Source organism: Myxocyprinus asiaticus, chromosome 41, assembly GCF_019703515.2.
Source record: "Myxocyprinus asiaticus isolate MX2 ecotype Aquarium Trade chromosome 41, UBuf_Myxa_2, whole genome shotgun sequence".
NCBI classification, from domain to species: Eukaryota; Metazoa; Chordata; class Actinopteri; order Cypriniformes; family Catostomidae; genus Myxocyprinus; species Myxocyprinus asiaticus.
In genome coordinates this window covers 26729205-26754210 of record NC_059384.1, presented here as the reverse complement: position 1 = coordinate 26754210, position 25006 = coordinate 26729205, and positions in this window count along the sequence as shown.

Sequence of the window (25006 nt, the reverse complement as noted above, 5' to 3'; positions counted from 1 at the left end):
TGTGAGAGTGTGCCGGCCCGAACTCCAGGCATTCGCTGGAAACAGAGAGCGCCTGCAGGTCCCCCACCCTCTTGATGGAAGTGAGTGCCACCAGAAGGGCCATCTTCAGAGACAGAGTGCTGAGCTCTGCCTGCTCCAGGGGCTCAAATGGGGCTCTCTGTAGGGCAGGTAGGACCACAGAGAGATCCCAAGAGGGGATCAGGTGCTGTCTAGGAGGATTCAATCTCCTCGCGCCTTTGAGGAACCTGTTGATGCCATCCAGTGTATTGTGGTGAGCTGCTATGGCAGCCACGTACAGTTTCAGGGTAGAGGGAGACAGCTGTCTCTCCAGCCCTTCCTGAAGAAAAGACATCACAGACCCAATGGCGCATCTCTGTGGGTCTTCCCCACGGGAAGAACACCAGTTAGCGAAAAGACGCCACTTCAAGGCATACAGCCGCCTCATAGAGGGGGCCCTGGCCTGAGTGATCGTGTCTACCACTGCTGGTGGAAGACCTGCTAGGTCTTCTGCATCCCGTCCAGGAGCCAGACGTGGAGATTCCAGAGGTCCGACCGAAGGTGCTGGAGCATGCCTTGCCCTTGAGTGAGAAGGTCCTGCCTCAGGGGAATGCGCCAGGGATGTGCTACTGTCAGGAGCATCAGACTCAAGAACCAAGTCCAGTTGGGCCAGTACGGTGCAACAAACAGGACTTGCTGCTCATCCTACCTGACTTTGCACAGAGTCTGTGCAATGAGGCTCACAGGAGGAAACACATACTTTGCGTTGCCCCCGAGGCCAGCTGTGCACCAAGGCATCAATGCTGAGGGGAGCCTCGGACAGGGAGTACCACAGGGGGCATTGAGAGGAGTCTTGGGAGGCGAACAGGTCTACCTGTGCCTCCCCGAATCTCTTCCAAATCAGCTGGACTATGTAGGGGTGGAGTCTCCACTCCCTGCGGAGCATTACATGCCATGAGAGCATGTCCGCTGCACAGTTGAGGGTGCCCGGAAGGTGAGTGGCTCACAGAAACTTCAAGGTCTGCTGACTCCAAAAGAGGAGGCGGCAGGTGAGTCGCGACATGCGACGCGAGCGTACGCCGCCGTGGCGGTTTATGTATGCTACGGTCGCCGTGTTGTCGGTTTGGACCAACACATGCTTGCCCTGAATCAACGGCCGGAGCCTCCTCAGGGCCAGTGATACTGCCAGCAACTCTAGCAGGTGATGTCCCATTGAAGTCGGGGCCCTGTCTAGAACCCCGACACTGCCTGCCCATTGCACACGGCACCCCAGCCAATGTTCAAGGCATCCGTCGTGACCACGACGTACCTTTAGATCTGCTCTAGGGGAACACCTGCCCATAGAAACGCCAAGTCCGACCAAGGGCTGAAAGTCTGATGGCACTGTGGCGTGATGGTTACACACCGGGTGCCGTGGTGCCATGCCCACCTCGGGACTCGAGTCTATAGCCAGTGCTGAAGCGGTCTCATATGCATCAACCCGAGGGGGAGAACCGCTGCCAAGGATGCTATATGCCCCAGGAGCCTCTGAAATTGTTTCACTGGCACCGCTACCTTCTGCCTGAAGGTCTTCAGGCAGGTCAGCAATGACTGAGCACGTTCGGTCATAAGACGTGCCCTGAGAGCGACCGAGTCCAACTCCATACTGAGAAAAGAGATGCTCTGCACAGGGGAGAGCTTGCTCTTCTCCCAGTTGACCTGAAGCCCGAGTCGGTCGAGGTGCTGAAGCACAAGATCCCTGTGTGCACACAATAGATCTCGCGAGTGAGCTTGGATTAGCCAGTCATCGAGATAATTGAGAATGCGTGTGCCCTTCTCCTTTAGCGGGGCCAGGACAGCCTCTGCGACCTTGGTAAAGACGTGAGGGGACAGGGACAGACCGAAGGGGAGGACCTTGTACTGGTATGCTCGTCCCTCAAAAGCAAACCGAAGAAAGGGTCTGTGTCAAGGAAGGATCGATACGTGAAAGTATGCTTCCTTCAGGTCGATGGCCGCGAACCAATCCTGATGTCGTACTGACACCAGTATGCACTTCTACATTAACATCCTGAATGGAAGCCTGTGTAAGGCCTTGTTCAGGGCACGCAGGTCCAAGATTGGGCGTGACCCTCCCCCTCTCTTGGGCACGATAAAATAAGGGCTGTATAAGCCATTGCGCAACTCAGCTACGGGGACAGGCTCAATTGCTCCCTTCGCCAGAAGGGTGGCAACTTCCACCCGAAGGACGGAGGCACCCTCGCCCTGCAACGTAGTGAAGAGGACCCCACTGAACCGGGGTGGGCATCTGGCGAACTGGATCATGTTGTCGAGGCGAATGGTCCTGATGAGCCACCGTGAGGGGCTAGAGAGCTCTAACCAGGCCTCCAGCCTCCGTGACAGCAGCAACAGGGGGACGACTGGACTTACCGGGCCCGGGCAGGGTGGTTCGCGGCAAGGCAAAGCGGGCGCCCCACCTGGAAGACAGCCCAGGGGGGACGTGCTGCTCTGCAAGCTCGCAACGGTGGCCGGTGACTGGGGTGGGCGAGCAGCCCCAGAGACCAGCACACTTACCTGTTCGCCGGCTGTCTCTCGACGGAGAATGAGGGAACGGGAAGTACTCGCATTCACCTGATTGACCGGAAAGACTTCCAGCGCCTGGCCATTGTGAGTGCGCTAGCCCAGGGAATGAGGAAACTGCTCTTTTATTGACCATGTGGGTGTCGAGGCCCAGAGGGTACTCGGCGATGTCATACGCACCACACGCTGGCCCAGAGGCGATAGTGGGGCTGGAGAGATGTCCCGGGCCAGACCGGTCAGGAGCGGTTGCCTCATCCCTGGGCGGGCCATGTTAGGACCACCTCGAAGTCCATCTGAGGTTCTTGGGGGCCAACTGATGGGCAAGTGGAGCCGACTTCTCGCGGGAGGATCTTTTTCTCTGAGGCCGGCTTGCGGGCTCCTATGGTACATGAGCCAGGGCCGGCACCGCAGGGGAACGGCTCTGGCGAGAAGCAGACGGGGTGCGGGACCTCGGTGGCATGAAGGCGGCCGGGTCGCACCGTGGCAGGATGTGTTTAATTGGAAACACAATGGAAACACAACACTCAACTGTGTGAGGGTGACCACTGATATGCGGCGTAAAAATCCAGCAGCGTAGCAAAGAGTGAGAGGACGAACACACATGCATTTGGCTCCGAAGAAAAAATCTGAATGAGTGATGCACGCCATCTACTTTTATACCCGTATATCCGGGGCGGAGAGTGGCATGCAAATTCCACTCACCAATTTTCATTGGCCTTATTTGAAGCAAAGGTGATTGGGGCTCTCAAGATCAAACCCGTAGTGTCATTATCTCGACACAACGTTGAGTGAGTGACAGACAGGGAACGAGGGATTTTTGCATGCACTTCTACCAGTCAATTTTGATTTTGAAAATGTAATTCATTTACTGAAACTAAAAAATTTAACCACAAATATTTCTATATTCAAATTACACTTTAAACTAAACAAAATATAATCAAAATTACAGTGGTCAAACAAATCGTACAAAACGATTGTCACTGTAAGACAACAGGTGGAAAAATACCAATATAAATTAGATCATAAATACAATTTTAATATAGCCTAAGCAAAATAATAATAATTGAAAAATAAACCATGAACTTTAGAAAGTTTAACACAAATCACAAACATTTTTGTTTTAATAAAACGGCTACTACAGTGATTGTCAGGGATATTATTTGATGTTTTGTACTTTCAGAGTTTGGAAATTAACTTTATGACCACCTGCTTGTGGAATCTCCAAACTGCAAATTCAGGAACTCAGTTTAGACTTTGCGCTGAGATGAGACATGCTTCTCAAACTTCTTAGCACAATGACCTGTTTCTCAGGAAAATAGCAAATTGCCCTTATTACCATAAAATACACCCACAGTTTGCACACATACATCCACAGATAGCGCAAACACACCTGCCCACTTGCACTGTGGTGCTGGCATGAAAATTGCGCTTAGAATTAGTGCTCTCATGAGATTTGGATAAGACGTAGTGCATGGTCATTGTGCGCAGTGCTGCGCTTAGCGTGTTCATAAAAATAGAGCTCTCTAGCAACATTTGTTTGCAGACGCAACCTGATTTTATAGTTTATCTAATGCTAAATGTGACTAAATACTTTCTTTAGCCACTGTGGATAGCTACAGCATATACTTTCTAAAAATCATAACTTAAGACAATAAAGTTGACACTTTCACCTCACTTTTTGGAAATTCAGGTATAATGCTCTTGGCATTTCAAAAAGAAACAAAGACACACAAATTCAAATCCTCCTTTTTCAAATGATTTGGTGAAAATCCCCAGTGATATTTCTTGAGAGCAGGAGAGAAATAACTTGAAATGAATGGCACATAAACAGACGATCCGAGCCTATTTGAATGGGAGGCGGTGGAAGCAGAAGAGATTAAGGATTTTAATAATCTGCTGGAGTGAACCACAATTCATGCCTAATGCCACAACACAACAGCACAGGCCTCCAGGGGCGAGAAAAATTATCTCCATCAAAACACCACCTAATCTAGAAAAGAGAGAGAGAGAAAGGAAAGGGAAATAAGAAAATGAGGAATTATACTTTTCCTTAATCTGTTTTATACCACGCACCCGCTCACAGATAATAATGTTTTATTGAACAGAAAAAGATGGTGCATCCGGGAAAGGCGTGGGTCAAAGACAAAGGTCAACAAGAAGGAATGATTCATCCAGAAATTTAAACTCTATCATCACTTACCCTGATGTCTGTACAACCCTGTATAACTTTGTTTCTTGCGTGGAACTCTAAAGGGGTCGTTAGAATATTTAAATGCTGCTCATTTCTATACATTGAAAGTGAACGGGGACTGGCATTGTCAAGCTCAAAATCAGTGAAGTAGTCCATTTAACACACAATATTCATGTGTTATGATGCCATATGGAAGCTTTTTGTGTAAAACAGACTGAAATTTAAGTCATTACTTGCTGAACATCATCTTTTCTGCTGCAACTCTCAAATCTAATTTACTCTTCCACATTTTCAAACGTGCCACATCACATTGTTACAAGACTTTCAAAAACCAATTCTATTGTACAGAAAAGACCACATCATCTGCCTAACATCATCTTTTGTGTTCCACAGAAGAAAGAAAGTCATACAGGTTTGGAATGACACAAGGGTGAATAAATGGCGAGATAATTGTCATTTTTGGATGAACTATCCCTTTAAAGCTTGTTGTATCAGAGCCAGTGAAAAGATAGGAGACACAGTAATATATCCCACCAAGTGTCTTCATATGTGTTTGTATATTTGTGTGAGACACAGAGAGATGAGAGGGGTGAGCTTTAGATATATACTGTAATCAAGCATGCATTTCTCTTGCTGAGACACTTCCCAGCGGAGTCAACAGATGTGTCCTATTCACTGTGGCACATTGCACTGCACACACAAATGTTATGGCCCCACAAGATTCATGATAGCTATCCCCCCCCCCACCACCACCACCCCCTCTCTCTCTCTCTCTCTCTCTGCCTCAAAAGAGTAAGTGAAGTGGTTTGAGCTGCTGGTTGATTGGATGTTGAACATATTGTGGTGAACCCTGGGCTGTCACTGTCTGACAGCTCGAGCTGTGAAGCTGAGAGGAGAAGAGAGAGAGGGAGGGAGGGAGGAGAGGAGAATATCTCCAGGGTACACTGGGAGGTCAGGCCAGCTGTTCCTTTACAACATTATTGAGAAAGGCTGAGGACTCCATGAGAAAATTACATTAGATGCAAAGCAGTAGTAATTGCTCACTATGCATATGAGGCACTAGAGAAACACAATTACATCATTAATGTCTGCTGTGTATGCCACTGCAGAGACATAAGAGAGACACAAAATTTCAGGTATGAGTGGGAAGAGAGTGAGTACATTTTTCCAAAATGAGTTTTACATGACACTTTGTACATATCCTAGTGAAACAACACAATTACTTTTATTCCCTTTCACACAAATCACGAGTAAAACATCAGATTATCACTTCATAAACACTTTCACTCTGTTCCTCACACAATGCTATCTTATGACATCGAAAAACTTTTACTATAGCGCATGACTTGTAAGGCGTTTGCATTACATCACCAACTACATTTACAAGCTTAATCATGTGCGATCAAGTTGTGCGTTAGCTCAACTGATAGAACGTTGCACTTCCAACGCGATGGAACGGGATAGAAGGACAGCGGAGCAAGCGAGTCAACATGTGAGTGTTTGTTTGGAGACGGTGAGTGAACCTTTTTTGGAGACGGACATTCCTTTTGTGTATCCTCCATTACAAATAAAGAGCTGATCTGACAGCCTAAGCTGTCCACACCGGGCATAACATATGCATTAATTGCTCTTCATCTGAATTTAATGGTGGAAAAAAGAAGGCTTGCAAACGAACCACCTGAGCCCTATAGGCTTAATGTCGTATAAATGACAAGCCAGCCTCCAGTGTTCATCACAGACTGAGCCAATTCTGGCTCGTCTGAGGTGCTCCGTTCAGAGGCCACACGTAGAAGTTCCACAGCTCTGGCTGGGGATGCCAAATTGTGCCGTGTGCTTGAGAGAGAAGGTCTCTCCTCAGCGGTATTTCCCACGAAGGGCCATCTAGTATTTCTGTCATCTCCCGAAACTAGGAATGATTGGGCCATTTCAGCACAATTAACAGAACTGATTCCATGTCATCTCGGACTTTGCTGATGACAGAATGAAGAGGCGCACTGGGGGAAACACATCATTTGCGTTTCGCCGGCCATTTGTGAGCCAGCGCATACATGCCCAGCATTGCTTGGGACATGGAGTGCCAAAGGGGACAGTGGGCATTCTCCACGGAGGCTAATAGGTCGACTTCCTCTTTGCCAAATATTTCCCAAATCCTCATCACTGTCTGAGGATGAAGTCTCCATTCCCCTGTTAATGCTCCCTAGCGTGACAACAGATCCACTCTGAAATTCAGATGGCTCCGGACGTGTTGCACGCAATGAGTGGTGATGACGGCTACTCCATTGGAGGAAGCATTGTGTCATGCTCATTAACTGTCCACCTTGGCGATTTATGTATGCCACTACTGTTGTGTTATCAAAGCGAATCAGCATGAGGTGATTCACAATGTCGGAATGAAAAGCTCTCAAAGCTAGAAAGACAGCTAGTAGTTCTAGGCAGTTGATGTGCCATGCCCTGTCCAGGTGCCAAAAGTCAGGCATCCATCGCAAATCGCACCCTAACCTGTTTTGGATGCATCTGTGGTCACCACTTTTCCTCTGAAAATTTGAGCCAGCATAACACCCTGTTGGTAGAAGGTCGGCACTGGCCATGGTGCTAGAGCAGCCAGACAGTGGTGAGATGATTCGCATGCGGCCGAGGAACCAGGCACGATGTGGAACTTGCTGCTTGAGCCAGTACTGGAGAGGTTTCATGTGTAACAGACCCAACGGTATGATGGTGGATGCTGCGCCATAAAACCCAGCAATCTCTGAAATGACTTCAGCAGCAATGTATTCCCCACTTTAAACTGAGACAGACACCGAAGAATGGTCTGTATGCACTCGTTCGTGAGGTGCACACACATGCTCACAGAGTCGAGACAAACCCCTAAAAAGGAGATTTTCTGGCTGGGGGAAAGTGTGCTTTTCGCCCAGTTGACACTCAGACCCAGATTTTTCAGATGGCAAAGCAGCAAGTCTCTGTGTTCGTTCAGTAGTGCCTCTGATTGGACTAATAATAGCCAATCGACGAGGTAATTCACACATTCATTTTCAAAGGGGCGTGTGCCACATCGATACATTTTGTGAACGTGAGGGAGCCAGAGACAGACCAAAAGAAAGTACTTTGAATTGATACGCAGTTCCCTCGCATGTGAATCTCAAAAAACGCTTGTGACGCGGTGCAATTTGTACATGAAAATATGCGTCCTTCAGATCTATTGACGCAAACCAGTCCTGAGGACGGATGTGCGATAAGATCTGTTTCTAAGTTAACATTTTGAATGGGTGCTTGGCGAGCGAGCAATTCAAGTGTCTCAGATCTGGAATGGGCTGAAGCCTGCAGTCTTACTTCGGAATGAGAAAATAACGTCTGTAAACACCGCTGTTTGTGTCATAGTCTGGGACAGCCTCTATCGAGTTTTTTGCGAGGAGACTGTGAATCTATGCGCGCAACACCGGCGCATCCTGTAGTTGGACAACAGATTGCAAAACACCGGTGAAGCGGGGTGGCCTGCGTAAGAACTGAATTGTATAACCCTGCTCAATACTTTTAACACCCAGTCTGACAGGCCCGTGAGGGCTCGCCACACGTCTGTGCAGCAGGACAGTGGGTTTATTGATTCACTTGCTATAGGCGATAAAGCACCATTTACCATAGGGAAGCGATTGAGCATAACGTGCAGGGTGCATGATACGTGAAGAGAAAATGGCCCTTTTTCAGAGAATGTTTGAACGTACCGTGTTTGTACAACGGGTGCTTTTTTCTCTTTTGTGAGAACAATCTGTGTTTGAGTAATAAAGACAGAAGCAACATTTTGAACAATGTCCCGTTCCCGATGAACAGTAATGGGGAAGAGAGGAGAATCAATGTGTGCCTCTAATCGAGACTTCTTCGGCTCTGGGCCATGAATAACAGCAAGCTCTGGGCTGGGCATGTCAGAAACGTTTCTGTTACCTGGTTGGAGTTTTTTCGTCTGCATGTTTTCACACTGGGACGGCAGGTGCTTACACTTGGGCCACAGCTTGTGTGGCTTCACTGATGGCTCATTAGTAGCTTTCAGCCTTGCTGGGGCAGCAAGAAATTAATTATTTGCCAGGCACTGACCAAAATTAGACTGGGAGCGTGCCGGGAAAGGGGAAGTGCTACTTCTCTTTGATAGAAAGTGTTTCAATGCTTGAGATTGCTTTTGCGGCATGATGAAGCACTCTGAAAATCTTTCTACAGCATAGCCAAAGAGACCGTCGGGTGACACCAGGGTGTCGAGGAGGGCGGCTTTCTCTGCATCACGCATCTCCGTGAGAATATGCTGATCCAAAACCACCAGGTTGCTCATCATTTTGCCGATGGCCTGAGAGGTAGATTTCATGCAGCAAATCTGTAGTGTGCGGAGCCCTTTGAACAGCTCTGGATTGGAGCCTTGCTCATTCATTTGTTGAAGAAGCTTAGCTTGAAAAACCTGGAGCACCGACATGTTGTGTAGTGCTGAACCAGCTTGGCCCGCTGCTGTATAGGCTCTTCCAGCCAGTGCTGATGTCATTCGACATGGCTTGGAAGGGTGGGCGGGGCGGTATTTCCATCCCATGGCAGTATTATGGCAGAGGTGAACTACAACTGCCTGTTCTACAGGAGGAAGTTGGAATAGCCTTTTTTATCGCCGTGGTCCACTTTAGTGAGGACGGCAGCACCTCCGACCTGAATGTGTGAAGATTAAGGCACACACCAGTTCTTTGTGAGATCCGCATGGACCTCAGGGAAGAATGGTGTGCTCCTCCGGACCGTGGACTGTAGATGATGGCTAGGTCGCAAAAACCATTCATCCAGGTGAAACTTTTCTTGCTTTTCTGGAGGAGACCACACAAGAACGAGCTCTTCAACCACCCTTGCGAGGACATGAAGAAGCTCCGTGTCTGTGGCGTGTGCATGCTCTTCATCCTCGGCAACATCATCTATGAACTGCTCGCCTGAAGCTGTGAGTGTCACAGCATCATCCTCATCGTCAGAGCTGCCAAACGTAATGAGGCCATGCGCTCCAATAGAGGGCCGGAGCTCATCGCGTGCATATTGCACAAGTGAGGATATTAGATTGGAAGTTCAGGAGGCTTGCATCTTCAGGTGCTTCCCTCGGGACTTAACACAGAAGAGGTGGGTGGGAGGTACGAGAGGCTGGACCCTCCCTCAGAACGAGGTCGATCCAAGAGCGCAACGTATGGAGAGTCATGCCCTCACAGTGAGGGCAGTCTGTCTCCATGAGAGCATGCGTAGGCACAGCCCAGACAGCAAACACAGATCTCCTGCTCATCAGGCAGTGGAATGTGCCGTTCGCATAGAAAACACTTCCAGAATGACATATTGCATATCGCGGCTCTTTTAGTCAATATTGTATATATACACTGGCGGCCAAAAGTTTGGAATAATGTTCAGATTTTGCTGTTTTGGAAGGAAATTGGTATGTTCATTCACCAAAGTGACATTCAATTGATCACAAAGCATAGTCAGGACATTACTGATGTAAAAAAACAGCACCATCACTATTTGAAAAAGTCATTTTGATCAAATCTAGACAGGCCCCATTTCTAGCAGCCATCACTCCAAATAAAAGTGTATATATATATATATATATATATATATATGTACAGTATATATAAAGAATACAGTAATTCCAGCCAGAGCGCTGTGGGATGCAGGTAGAAGTCTCCGCTGAAGCACTGCATTGATAAACGACGAGCATCTGAAGTGAAGAACCTGTTCACCGAGAGCGTCTTTGACCGTGATGTGGAGAATTCTTCACCGGAACACACAGGGGAGCAGAAAGCCTCTCTGTGCAGGAGCTGGGCACAGGTGACAAGTCATCCTGTCCATGTCTCGCTGAGGAGTTCCGTCCGCTGTAAGTGTATATTGACGGCAAAGCAGAAAGGGTTCCAAGACGAAGACGAAGTTCGCAGTCTTAAAGGAAGAAAGTTCTGAAGAAATGGTGACTGAGCACCCACTTATATAGGCATAATGCACGCCTAAAGTGGCAGGGCTCTAACATCATTGCCAATCAGAGGATTGACGTGATTGTATATGGGTTTCAACAAGGTCATGTAAGGACACTGCCCCCATAGTGCTTACGGCAATGTCGAGTGAACTAAATCGATAGGGAATTTAGATTATCCATATGAGGGAAACCAGTAAAATGTCGAACAGTGATGGCAAGCACGATAACTGGCATGGTGAAGAGACAGTATTCCTTTTCAGAAGATAAAAAGACAAACAGAGAGAACAGTATTTGTCCAATCAACATTATTGATATCTCAAATATGCAAATAAGATCATTAATCCAGGGTTTACGAATATACAGTGTAAAACCTTGGAACATGAATACCCAGGATTAATTATTGACCCAGGGTACAGTATGAACATTGTGAAACATGAAACAAGATAAACCAGGATTTCGTTTACCCAGGGTTAAGGATGACCCAGGGTTAACCATTTCAAGTGTGAAAGCAGTTCTCAGTTAAGGTTTAGGGTAGAGAGGTCAATTTTGTTGATTTAAAACTCCATAGAGCATTAACCTTAAAAATGTCTTCTTTTTTTCATCTCACATTTGCTTTTTACAAAACTATTGGTTAGGTTTAGGTTTAAGGTTTAGGGTAGGGAGGAGGTTGGTTTTGTTGTTTTAAAACTCAATAGAGCATTAACCTTAAAAAACCTCATCTGTGGTGGCCTGAGTAGCTCAGTGAGCAAAGATGTTGACTACCACCCCTAAAGTCTCAAGTTCATATCCAGGGTATGCTGAGTGACTCCAGCCAGGCTTCCTAAGCAACCAATTGTCTCAGTTGCTAGGGAGAGTAGAGTCACGTGGGTTACCTTTCATGGTTACCTTACTTTCCTAAAGCCCAAAATATACTTTTTTTTGAAGCGAATGCTCAGCATCTGCGTATAGTCGAACGCAAGCCTGTCAAAGTATACTCCATTTGATGGTGCGTGCATATACAAGCGTTTTGCGCATGCGCGCTACGACTGTAATGAGATGCCAGACAATTTCTCTTCAGGAGTTTAGACCCATAAAGATGTCTTTATATTCCTTCACACTCGAGTTATACAAATGCAGGTACAGTATCTCCTGACCTCCTTATACACACTCTTGACATGCTCTTGACGTACAACAACTGTTGTTGTTTTTACCTTCGTCTCCTGTTATTTACCGGTGATTATGTCTTCTAGCATTTCTTCGTGACAGCAACGGCTCAAATGTGAGTATTGCCACCTTGTGGATCCACTAATTCATGCAAATAATTCCAGGTGCGTGCGCAGTCTGCGCATTCGAAGATGCACAGTTAAAAAATTGGGCTGCACACATTCAGTGGTCAAGCACTCTGCTGATGATGAGATTTGCGTCACGTGTCCTGTACGTGAATGCTCAGGGTTCTGGCAGCGTCTGACCGAAGTATACTATGGGCTTATGTCTCCTTGGTAATGCACTCAGCAAGCCATGTGAAAAGATACGTGGACTCTCTCGGAAGCGGAGGCAACTGAGATTCGTCCTCCACCACCCAGACTGAGGCGAATAACCACAAGGAATTAGAGGGAAATTGGCATGCCAAATTGGGGAGAAAAAAGGGGTAAAAAAAAATTCACCTTGGAACTGCTGTGATACGTGTAATGAACCATGTAATGTCATTTTGCAAATATGTCGCCACAGTCACATACTATTTATGAGACCAAGTTGGAGATTTGTCTTTATTGAAACAAAGGTTGGTGTTAGAAAGGGTTATAAGAAATAAGAATACAATTTATAACACGTATCTCTGGAATACTTTATTCTGGTTTGTCAATCGCTGCATTCTGATGTAAATTATTTTTGCATAATTGACCATTGTCCCAGGCAAATGACTTTCTACATAGCTGTGCTACAGAAGTTTCATGTCTTTCATATCACTAGTGGTCTTTTTCTTCTCACATAATAAAATATTTTGTACTCCAAATCAATGTTTTATGTTGGCTGTCGGTTACCTACTTACATAGGCATCATTTATGGGTAGGGCATGTCCCTACCACTTTTTGCCTTTACCAATTTCGTACCCACCACTTTTTGAAATAGCTTTCATCAGGTAAGTGTCTAATGCACAAGAAACATCTCCAGTTCTTTAGCAGGAGTTTTCATTTTTTTCATGCGTGTTATAATAAGTGGTGATCAAGCACTGGAGTTTCTTATTTTTTTGTGTTATAATGAGTGCTCGTTGTGACTTTTATCAGTGGCATTGAGTGGCAGCAGACGGCAATGTTCTCTTGTGCATCCAGACGTCCACTCTACTCATGCTGCAGTTTGAGCTCCTTTCTAGTTAAATCGCAAAGCAAAATGCAAACAAATATGCCTCCACTCATAATATACATTCACTGATGTACAAATGCACTCTTTGTTTATTAAAATAAAAAATTGTATTGGGCAGATTAGAACTTGGAATTTCTTGTACTGGAGGCAAAAAGTCCAATCAGTCATTCTGGCTAAAGTTTACTGATCCATTTATTTATCCAAAGACTAACAAAATCCCAGTACTCACAGTGCCAGGTGTACAGATCAAGTTATAAAATAAATATTTATTGTAGCTCTTAAATTGGTCATCAAGACCGACTGTTTATCAAAACAGTGAAATATTATTTAACATGATCTACACATAGCCTAATAACTATTTTCATGAGTTTCGCCACTTTGTGACAACCCCCCCCCTTTTTAAAACAAAGTGACGTGACTGCCTATTTATCCTCATGCCACTTTTTTTTAAGCAAATACCTTAAATTTTGTACAGATTTTGTATATATTTGCAAGATATATAAAATGTTGCTTTGTTGTGTATGTTGCTTGCATGCAGACAGAAGGGAGGAGAATGACAGATTCTTCTAGAAGAATATTCCCCCAGAGCGCTGATAGATTGAGTCTGCCACAGGCTGCGGCTCATGATGACTTAGTGTATGTGTGTGTGTGTGTGTGTGTGTGTGTGTGTGTGTGTGTGTGCCGCTCTCATCAAAACAAAGACAAACAAATTGACGTAATCATTAAGTTGCTGGCGGGGTGTCATTTGTGTTGCAAAAGCAAATGGGAATTCTTGAAATGATGACAGCCTCACCATCTATCCACTGCCTTCAACACGTACACACACTCATATCCATACACAAACACACACGACTGTAAGCACCCTACATATGTGCGTTGATTCATTTCTGTGGCACCGTCAATGGGGGGTTTTAGCAGTGTTACTGTGCTGTCTCTGTGCTTCACAACATTTCGAAAGATAGGCCAACAGAAGTATCTCAACAAGGGATGATTTTGGTAGACTTGTTTGGGAATATACAACAGCTTAATCGATTATATTCTTAATGGAAGATTTCATTTTAAATACAAGTTAAGCTCAATTGACAACATTTGTGGCAAAATGTTGATTAAGACAAAACAGATTTTACCGTATGTCACCCTTCATTTATTAAAAAAAAAAAAAAAAAAAAAAAGAAGTGCTGTAAAGCATTTATAATGAAAATGAATGGGGCCAGTCAAATATTATGTGTTTTGATTTTGGTGTGATAAAACCAGCCCTATTTTAACAATGGTTTGTCTAAATATTTTTTTCGTAATCAACAGTGCCACAAATACTGTTGATTGAGCTTTTACTTGTCTTAAACCTAGAACATTCCTTTGTGTGTCATTTTGTTGTTGTTGTTATTATTATTATTATTATTATTATTATTATTATTATAAAACAGATCTGAAATCTGATTGGATAAGATCCTTTTGTCATAAAATAGCTTGTTTACATACACTTGAGACCGCACATCAGTTGAATTCTTTAGCCCTGTCCCAATACCCACACTTGCGGTCTTGATTCTGTGCGCACGCGGCACTGAGTAAGCCTAAGTGATCAAGACTGTCCCATGTCTGAAACATGACAAAGCTCAGTGCACCGGATACCGCTTTCCAGCAGTCTTTCAAGCTAAGCGTTTCCCAGAGTTCATCACATTCAGGAGCCGACACCCCGCCTACCCGAGCGATCGCCGTATCTTCGTCATGATGATGTCAAGGAAAGTTTTTTTATATAATCAGATGGTATAACGTAAGTGAAGCATATGTTATTGTTGTATGTATGGATATATTCAACATAAAGCGCAATATAACGTTCACAACTGGTTTGGATGACTTAACAGCATCATTATTATTACTAAATATTTATGTGTATATGTATATGCCTCTTTGTTATCCTTCTCTCCTAATAAACACCTTATTTTGTTTGTTCTCTCCTAATACTGCTAGTGTTTTGGTCATTTATCGGCTTATACGATTTAAAATGTTATTAACTACCACTGTTTCAGTCTCATCTTTGCATGCATTTATTTATTTAAAGTATACATTTTAATGCTTTTTATTTGTTGTATGAATCCACGTAAGCTACTGATAAGTTGTGTTAAGTAGTCTTTGGCTGTCTTATATAAATGACAAGCCAACGCATATAATTTAATCAGTTTGTAGTAGTAGCTATTAATGGATACACAGGTTTATAGAACAAAGTTTTTTATTATTATTATTTAAGTTGTATATTATGTATTGAGAAACAAAGTTGAAAGAAATGGCTTTAATATTTTAAAGCAATTATGGACCCCCTTACAAAATATATTATTATTATATTACCAAAAATATATAATACATTATAACTTCTGCAGATAAAATTGCATGTTGCTGGTGTTATAATATATTATACTTATACGGTATAATTATGAATAGGTAAGTATTATAATGTATAATAATTGTTGCTACAATTATTTATGAGAAGTTATATCATATCATAAGGTGTATTATGAGAGATTACTAATGCATTATAATGACTTTATAATGCATTATAAATATGGGCTTCATAGAAAGTGTTACCAAATTTACTTACATATTTTTAACAACACAATACACTTCCAACAACCAGCAGTGTAATGATAAATAAAAGGATGGATAAACTATTCAGTTATATATTATTTTAAGTAGGCTATAACAGTCACCACAACCAACAACAATCAGTCTTCTGAGTGCAACTACAAAAACAGCTGTCACAACCGGGCCCAACATCGTTAAGTCTAGAAATGTCCCAACATGCAATCAGAAGTCATACACGCACTTGCAGTCTTCATGTCTACTTGCACACTGTGGCCAAACATCGGAAATACGTAAGACAAGTGGGTAAGTAGGCAAGTCCAAAACTGCAAGTGGGGGTATTGGGACAGAGCCTTTATTAAAGGTGCACTCAGTAACTTTTATCTTTGTATCATCTTGGACTTACATTGACACCTAGCGGCTTGGATGCAGCATCATTTAAAATCAATAGTTTTCCATTTCAGATGCCACTGTAGAAATGTAGTATTCACAGTCAGCTATGATAACTTTGGTCAGTGAGTGAAAGTGTCAAATAACTGGATGGTTACTGAGATTAAGCGAGTAGTATTTGGCTGGCTATGTGATTCTAACATGGCAGCCCTCAAATCAGCAGACCCTCTCCATGTAGAATAAAACAGCTTTTATAAGGCTACTGATATGACTGGAATCTTCATTTTAATGTGAGTGGCCATGATTTCCTACATATATTGCAAAATTACAATTCATGTCTTTAGGAGTTTTTTAATGAGGAAAAAATTACTGAGTGCACCTTTAATGCGCCACATTGCTAAGGTTAGGCCAATTAACTATATTATTGTTTATATAACTTTATAACTAAATCACTTTTTATTGAACATTTGTGTCTTTAATAATATTCCTGTTGCTTGCATTTAAAAAAAAAAAATGGATTACAGTGATTTTACTACAGTTAAGGGCATTTTAGGATTTAGTTACGCATATTACCTAATGCCATTTTTAACTATGGTAATTGCACTGAAACATACAGACACTCATGGTTTACTGCTTTATTTCCCTTACAGAAATGTACTGTGGTGATACCATGGTACAATGATGGTATCATATTCATGTACCATAGTATTTATATGGTACTCCAAGGTAATTCAAAGAATACCATGGTACCATTTCTAATTTTCATGGTATCATGAACAAAAACTATGGCATTCCTATGTTATAATGTCCAAACAGTGTGGTGAGACAATGGTATTTTTTGTTAGTGGCAACTATACCAATACTACAAATTCACACCAAAGCTACTCTTACCATATAACACAATGGGGGTTTTAGTTGTAAAGTGTGTAGCAGTCAATGTATTACCATGCCTCTCCTTTCTTCTGACACTTTTCAAGGCTGGGTTATGATAGAGTTGCCCTCCTGGCTCCATAAAAAGCCAAATCCCTCTCCCAGAGACTGCTGGAATGTAGCTCTTACTGGGGATAACCTAATGGTGTCCTGAGGGGGTTCTCTCTAACACTCCATTAACCATTAACTAGTCACTGTGTGATGTGGAACATACTGGAACATGTTTACGAGAACAAGATAGCACCAATGGGCTTCACACAGGAGCTGAGAATGGCCTTAGATAAGGACAGAGGCACTGCTCCAAAACAGGACAGATATGGCAAGAGTAAACAAAGTTAATTACCTTGTGTGGCTAATTCTGTCACTTGCAGATAGGATTCTATCAACAAATGCGCATTTCAAGCCGGAGCACAATTTCTGTAATCTTATCTGAGTATGAAAATATGTCCTAACTGCTTTGAAGAAACTGAGCTTTTTAGGCTAGCGGAAAACTGTTGTAACAAGCCTTCTAAACAAATGTACATCTAACAGGCCAGTCAGACTAGATTTTAAAGTGAGCATGGAAACAAAATTGACCCTATTTACTTTCTTAATGCACATTGCTGGTGTTATTGTGCTGGACTGATTTGTGCACATTATTTCAAAATATTTTTTTTTGCTTCGTAATCTTTCATCAGAATATAATAATTTGGTCAGCCTCTGAAATGACTTCCCCACCAATCCCTCTTATTTTTCAACCTTACCCCTCCAGCCGCCTGGCTCCATATTGGTATGCAATGGTTCGGCCACTTTTCACAATCCAATCAGTCCTGATGGATAAAATCAAGTCCCATTTCTCATTAAATATCCTGTTTTACTTGGAAATATGTTCTGTTAAGGAAGTAAAAATGGATTGTGAATGACATTTCTTGCTGACTTTCAGAATTGATTATTGCACCCCCCCCCCCCCCTTGTACAAGCAAGTACAACCTCCTCATTATTTATACCATGACTAATGGACAGGTGGGTAAATGCTTCACGATGCAACCTCCCAAAGGTAAATCTATGCCCTTGGATGTGATATAACATGTTAGGGCTAAATATTAATAATAAATAAAAAATATTAAAATAGACTATCTTCTCCAATTTACCAAAATTCTGTTTTCTCTGTATAGAAATCAGCATCTTATGTTGCCAATGACAGCAAACGTTCCTGAGTTTTCACTAAAACAACATTAAATTCATATGCCATTCACACTTCACTTTTGTGCTTGAGTCCTTTCCCAATGATATGCAGCATAAATGTAGATCATATCTGTTTTATTTGGCTCTGTATCTATTTAACAAAATAGCACACTGCAGCACTTTATTATGGCATTGAGTGGAAGAAGTGTTATTAAAAATGTGTATGAGGAGCCAAAATCATTATTGCTCTGTGGCATTTAAACTGAATGAGAAATTACAGTATTGTGTAGCTCTCAGTGCAAAGAGAAGAATCCAATAAGAAAACAGTGTATTGAAATAGAGACTTAATAAAGAGAGAGGATCAAATGAAAGTGTCTGGGTGTGCAAACACACAACATTTATTGGCCATAAATTTTCCCTGCCAGCACAAGAGAGTGGACATGTTATTGGGCTATTGTGATATGGTACTGTGGAGGCGAGGTGCGTGGTCGAAACGCCCGTCTGGGGAGAGAGGATGCGGTAAGGAGGTTCACCTGAGATGAATTTGCTGGTAATTACTGTTTCTGTGTTTGCAGTGAGAGACGGGGGAGATAACACAGAGAGGGGCACACGAGAGACTGTGTGTATGCTACTGAGTGTTTTGTGTATGCTGAAAAGTGGAATTTAATTTGTGTATGCTGAAAAGCCATCCTTTGTTGTGTGTAAGCTGAAAAGCAATTTCTGTTTGTTGAGAATTAAATCTGACTCACGTGAATTGTGGAAACTGGCTTCCGCGCCCTCCTTTAGTCCGACAACAAACTTTGTTACAGGTATGCTCACATAATACATATAAAACATATTTGATATTGTGAGTTGAGTACTCTTGCGTGAAAAAAGATAAGATCGTGTTTTGCCACTGTGCTAATTTCCACCCACACAAAATGTGCACATTCTTTTGTAAGACAGCATCTGCAAAAGACAAATGTAAATATAAACATACAGTATGTATTCCTCACCATTTTCTTTGTTTCTCTAAATGATTAAAGTCCCTTAAAGGGTTGGGCAAAATTCAATTCAATTTATTATTATTATTTATAATAATTATTGAAATAGTCACACCCTAAGGATGTAGAATAAGAAATTACATGTAAAGACAGAATGAAAAATCTAATTGAATTGCAATTAAAGAAATTCAACACAGTCACACAACAGAGCAATTTTATTAGTTATTTTTTATTGTATAGGGTTGTGAATGTAAAAGTGCTGCACTATATAGGCCTACTTTATATTGTACTTTCATAAATAATATTTTTATGAGGAATAAAAAATGTCTTGATATTTGACATTGTCAAACAGTGGACAGTCGTTAATAAACTCTCAGCTTCACAATATGATCTCTTCAGTGTCACCATAATAAACAGCTTCACAGTAATAACTCTGGGGACCCAGGCTCTCTCTCTCGTCTACTGGCGGTGTGGCTCTTTTATGCCGCTCTCCCCGTGCTCACTGGAATTAGAGACAGGTGTTAGACATAATTTAGCTCAGGTGTAAGCGCCCTTTCCGCTTTCTCTCTCTCCGGAGAGATGCTTGACCACGCCCCCGCTGCCACATATCCCCACTGCCCGACTCAGGCCGGGGAGGCATCCGGCCTGCCTACCAATCCCCCCCCATTCCTGGAAAGGAAGTCGGCGACAGCCATCTGCGCTCCCGGGCTGTGGACCAGCATGAACTTAAACGGCTGAAGAGCCAGATACCAACGGGTGATCCATGCGTTGGTATCTTTCATGCGGTGGAGCCACTGGAGCGGGGCATGATCGGAACAGAGGGTGAAGACCCGCCCCAACAGGTAGTATCGGAGAGTAAGGACTGCCCACTTGATGGCGAGACACTCCTTTTCCACATTGCTGTACTTAGTTTCCCTCAACGAGAGCTTATGGCTAATGTACAGCACCGGGCGCTCCTCCCCCTCCACCACCTGCGAGAGTACGGCCCCCAGCCCCCTGTCTGAAGCATCTGTCTGTAAAACAAAAGGGAGAGAGAAGTCAGGTGAATGTAAAAGTGGCCCCCGCAAAGTGCGGCTTTAACTTGCGTGAATGCCCACTGACACTGCTCTGTCCACTGGACCGGGTCTGGAGCTCCCTTTTCAGTGAGATCAGTCAGCGGGCTGGTGACGTCCGAATAATTAGGCACAAACCTTCTATAATAGCCAGCCAGCCCCAGGAACTGTCTCACCCCCTTTTTGGTCTTGGGCCTCGGGCAGGTCGCAATCGCTGCTGTCTTGTCAATTTGGGGACGCACCTGCCCGTGGCCCAAGTGGAACCCCAGATACCGTACCTCCACCCGCCCAATCGCGCACTTCTATGGGTTTGCTGTGAGTCCCGCTCGGCGCAGCGATCTCAGAACCGCCCTCAGATGTTGCATGTGCCGCTGCCAATCATTGCTGTAAATAATGATGTCATCTAAATAGGCAGTGGCGTAAGCTGTATGCGGTCTGAAGATTCGGTCCAGGAGATGCTGAAACGTAGCCGAGGCTCCAAACAAACAGAACGGAAGTGTCACAAACTGGTGTAATCCAAACGGTTTGGAGAAGGCGTTTTTTCCTGGGAAATTGGTGTCAAGGGGACCTGCCAATAATCCTTCGTCAAATGCAATGTCGAATAAAATCGAGCAGTGCCCAACCGATCGAGCAACTCATCAACGCGAGGCATTGGATACGCATCAAATTTAGACACCACGTTGACTTTCCTATAATGCACACAGAACCGTACAGACCCATCGCTCTTAGGCACTAGAACAACTGGGCTGGACCAATCGCTGTGGGATTCTTCTGTTACCCCCATATCGAGCATTGCATCCAATTCTTCCCGAACGATTTTCTTCTTGTGTTCGGGTAATCAGTAGGGGCGGCTACGTACCAAGACCCCCGGCTCGGTCTCGATGTGGTGGTGAATGAGGTTTGTACACCCCGGTAGAGGGGAGAACACATCCGCAAACTCCTGTTGCAACCTAGCAACCTCCGCGAGTTGACTCGGTGAGAGGTGGTCTCCGCAAGTGACCGGGGTGAACTGTTTATGTTTTGAACTCACCTCCGGTCCGAGCTCCGCCTTCTCGGGGACTACCATAGCCAATGTCACAGGGACCGCCTCCCTCCACAATTTCAGGAGATTGAGGTGGTATATTTGACGTGCGCTCCCTCTATGGGTTCGTTTAACCTCATAATCGAGATCTCCCACTCATCGTATGACCTCAAAGGGTCCTTGCCACTTGGCAAGTAATTTAGAGCTTGATGTGGGAAGTAATACAAGCACTTTATCTCCCAGTGCAAATTCCCTTAGCTGAGTTCCCCTGTCATACAGTCGGCGCTGTCTTTCTTGAGCTTGGAGCAAATTCTCCTGTGGTAGCTGCCCCAAAGTGTGGCATTTTGCTCTAAGATCAAGAACGTATTGAATTTCATTTTTACTGTTTGAAGGTCCCTCCTCCCAGGCATCTCGCAATACATGAAGCACACTGCGTGGGCATCGCCCATACAGCAGCTCGAATGGGGAAAAGCCAGTGGAGGCTTGCGGGACCTCTCGTACTGCAAATAACAGGGGGTCGAGCCATTTATCCCAATTTCTAGCATCGTTGTGCATGAACATATGAATCATGTTTTTGAGGGTTTTATTAAATCGTTCCACCAGGCCATACATTTGAGGATGGTACATGCTGGTGTGAATTGATTTAATACTCAACAACTCGTACAGCTCGCGTAGTGTCCATGACATAAATATTGTGCCCTGATCGGTGAGGATTTCTTTCGGAATCCCCACCCAGGAGGCCCCGGATCTGCCTCCCCTGCCAGAGCATCGCTCATTGCACATCTCCCTAATTTCATACAGGACCCATCCGCACAAATTCCCTTTAACAAAACTCTAAAGTCAGGCCAATCAGTCCCCAAAATCAGCGGATGGGTGAGGCAGGAACTAACCGCGGCCTCCACTCTATGCTTTTTCCCCGGAATTTAATCGTCAGGGTCACCACCGGATACTTGTGAATATCCCGGTGCACACATTTTACCCTCACCGTTTTAGTTGTGCCCAACACCTCGGGTTGAACCAAGCGTTGGTGGATAGTGGTTTGATTACACCCAGTGTCCACCAACGCTTGGTGAGTACCCCCCTTGACACTTACCGGTATCCGGTACGCTCCGGCCTGGTCGGGGACAGCCTGTGGGAGGTCAGAGACCCGCACCACTGTCCCCAGCTCCATCAGAGGGCACTGATCCCAGAAGTGGTCCGGGTCCCCGCACCTCCAGCAGGCTGGCCCAGGTGCTACACCCGCACTTGCATCGGTGGGCGCTCCCCCCTGAGGGAGAGAGTGGCGGGGCATCGGGGTAGGGGAAGGTGTCGCCTCCCACTCCCGGGGAACTGGTCTCGGTGGCTGAAGTCCTCCTCGTCTGCGTGGGTCAGGAATGGGCCCTGGGGAGAGAGCAGAATGAGAGGAGAGAGGGGAGGGGAATGAGACAGGGGGAAGAGATAGAGAGTAAGAGGGCTCTTCCACCTCCGCAAGCCGGACGGCTTCCTCCAGCGACGCTGGGCGGTGGCACTGGACCCACTCCACTGTCCCCTTGGCAGTCGATGTATTAATTGTTCTAGTACCACCTGGTCGATGATCCCGTCGACAGCATGGTCCCTCGCTAGCAGCCATCTCAGGCAGGCGTCGCGGAGCCGTTGGGCGAAGGCAAACAGGCGGTCGGACTTCTCCAACTTCAGGCTCCGGAAGAGTTGACGATTCTCTTCCGGACTCCGACCAACCCGTTGAAAGATGGCTTTCTTCAGGTCATCATAAGCCAGGAGGCTCGTCGTCGGCAGTTGTTGAGCCGCGAGCTGGGCTTCCCCGGACAACAGCGGAATAAATCGGGCTGCCCACTGGCCAAGCGGCCAGCCCCAGATCTCGGCGGTGCGCTCGAACAGATCCAGGAATGCCTCGGGGTCGTCCGCCGTCCCCATCTTCTGTAACACGGGGGGGGCAACGGCGTCTGGGTGTCCGGGGTCGCGGCTGGGGATGCCTCCTGGCTGAGAAGGCTCCGAATCGCCTGCCGGTCCTCTGCTTGAGCCCGTAGGAGCTCCACAAACTGCCGATCTTGGTCTTGCCGGAGCTCAAGCAGGGTTTGCTGGTGGTTCTGATGTAGGCCAGCGAGGGCTTGGAGGATCTCAGCCAACTGGGAGGACGGGGTGACTTCCGTCCATCTTCAACCAAAAATTGCTTCCTGGGTTTCGGCACCAGTGTAGTGGACAGTCGTTAAGGAGGACAAGGGAGGCAGGTTGCTCTACTCACAGGTTTTTTAATGACCACACTGATCTCAGCTTCACAGTAATAAATTCTCGACTTCACAATATGATCTCTTCAGTGTCACCATAATAAACAGCTTCACAGTAATAACTCTGGGGACCCAGGCTCTCTCTCTTGTCTACTGGCGGTGTGGCTCTTTTATGCCGCTCTCCCCGTGCTCACTGGAATTAGAGACAGGTGTTAGACATAATTTAGCTCAGATGTAAGTGCCCTTACCGCTTTCTCTCTCTCCGGAGAGATGCTTGACCATGCCCCCACTGCCACAGACATATAAGAGGTCATTCTACTATAAAAAATTTAAGATCACCCTGGACGGGTTCTTGTGCCCATTTGCACTGTTTTTAATTGTTGGTGTTTGTAAACATGCACTAGATCAGGGGTTCTCAACGGGGGCATTCAAAGGATGCCTGGGGGCGCTGAGAGCAAATTAGTAGAGAGGGGGCATTAGGTTACAAATGGGGGGCGTTTATCAGTCATAATAATCAAATCTGTCGACAAGATCCTCTTTGCATTAAAATGTTTATCTAGACTTGGAGTATATCAGTTGGTTCTCAATTATACGGGTTGGTACGCATTTGTACCGCGTTTCATCTGATTTTGAAGTCTAGTGACGCATCTGAAGTATCTGGTTTAGCAGCTTCAAATACACAGGCAGAGGCACAACCTCCGCTAATGTACCTGTATGGCTCTGTAGATGATACGACTCAATGGACAGAGCAGTGCAAGTGCAAAGAAGGTTTGTTTTTACTCACAGACCGGTCTTGAGCTCTTAAACTCGCAGCTTTACGAGAATCAGTGAGAAGCAAGGCGCAAGAAGTGGAAACCATTTGAATTCGGCACAGAATTCTACATCAGCACCCTTGAGTTTACTATAGTAACACTAACTGTACTTTAAGCAGATATAGATTGATAATAAATATTATCATATCACTACTTCAGCTCTATTACTGTAAATTTGTCATAGGCTACATTTGGGGAGTGAGTGAGTATAATACATTTTTGTTACAACTTTTATAAATATTTATATTTTGTATTTATTGTTTTTACATGTGTTTAGAGTAGGTCTATTGTTTATAATTACAAAAATACCATGTTCTATAGAAATCATGTTACATCTAACAATGGTAGTGAAGAAGATCCATACTTCCTTGTGTTTACTATGGTCTTGTTACAAATACCTTTGTTAAAACTATAATAAATAATTAATGAATAAATTAAAATTTTCAAAAGGGCAAATGCAATATATATATATATATATATATATATATATATATATATATATATATATTAGATGAAATAGAAATGTGTAAATCCTTAAAATAGGCAAAAATATTTTTTGTTTGAGTGTAAGAAAAAATAACTGGTTTACTTTTTATAGATGTTATAGATAACCTTACTATTGTTGATACAAGTAAATTTACATATGCATCCAACTCAAAATCAATGCTGTAATGTAGAATGAGCATTTCAGTGGGACAAAATATGCAATAGTATTGGTCTTCTCACTTATTTTTGAAATATATGAACAATATCACTTTAATTATTAGTTTCTGTCTTCGCATTTTCATTTTATAGGTCCCAGATATAGCCCTACATCTGCT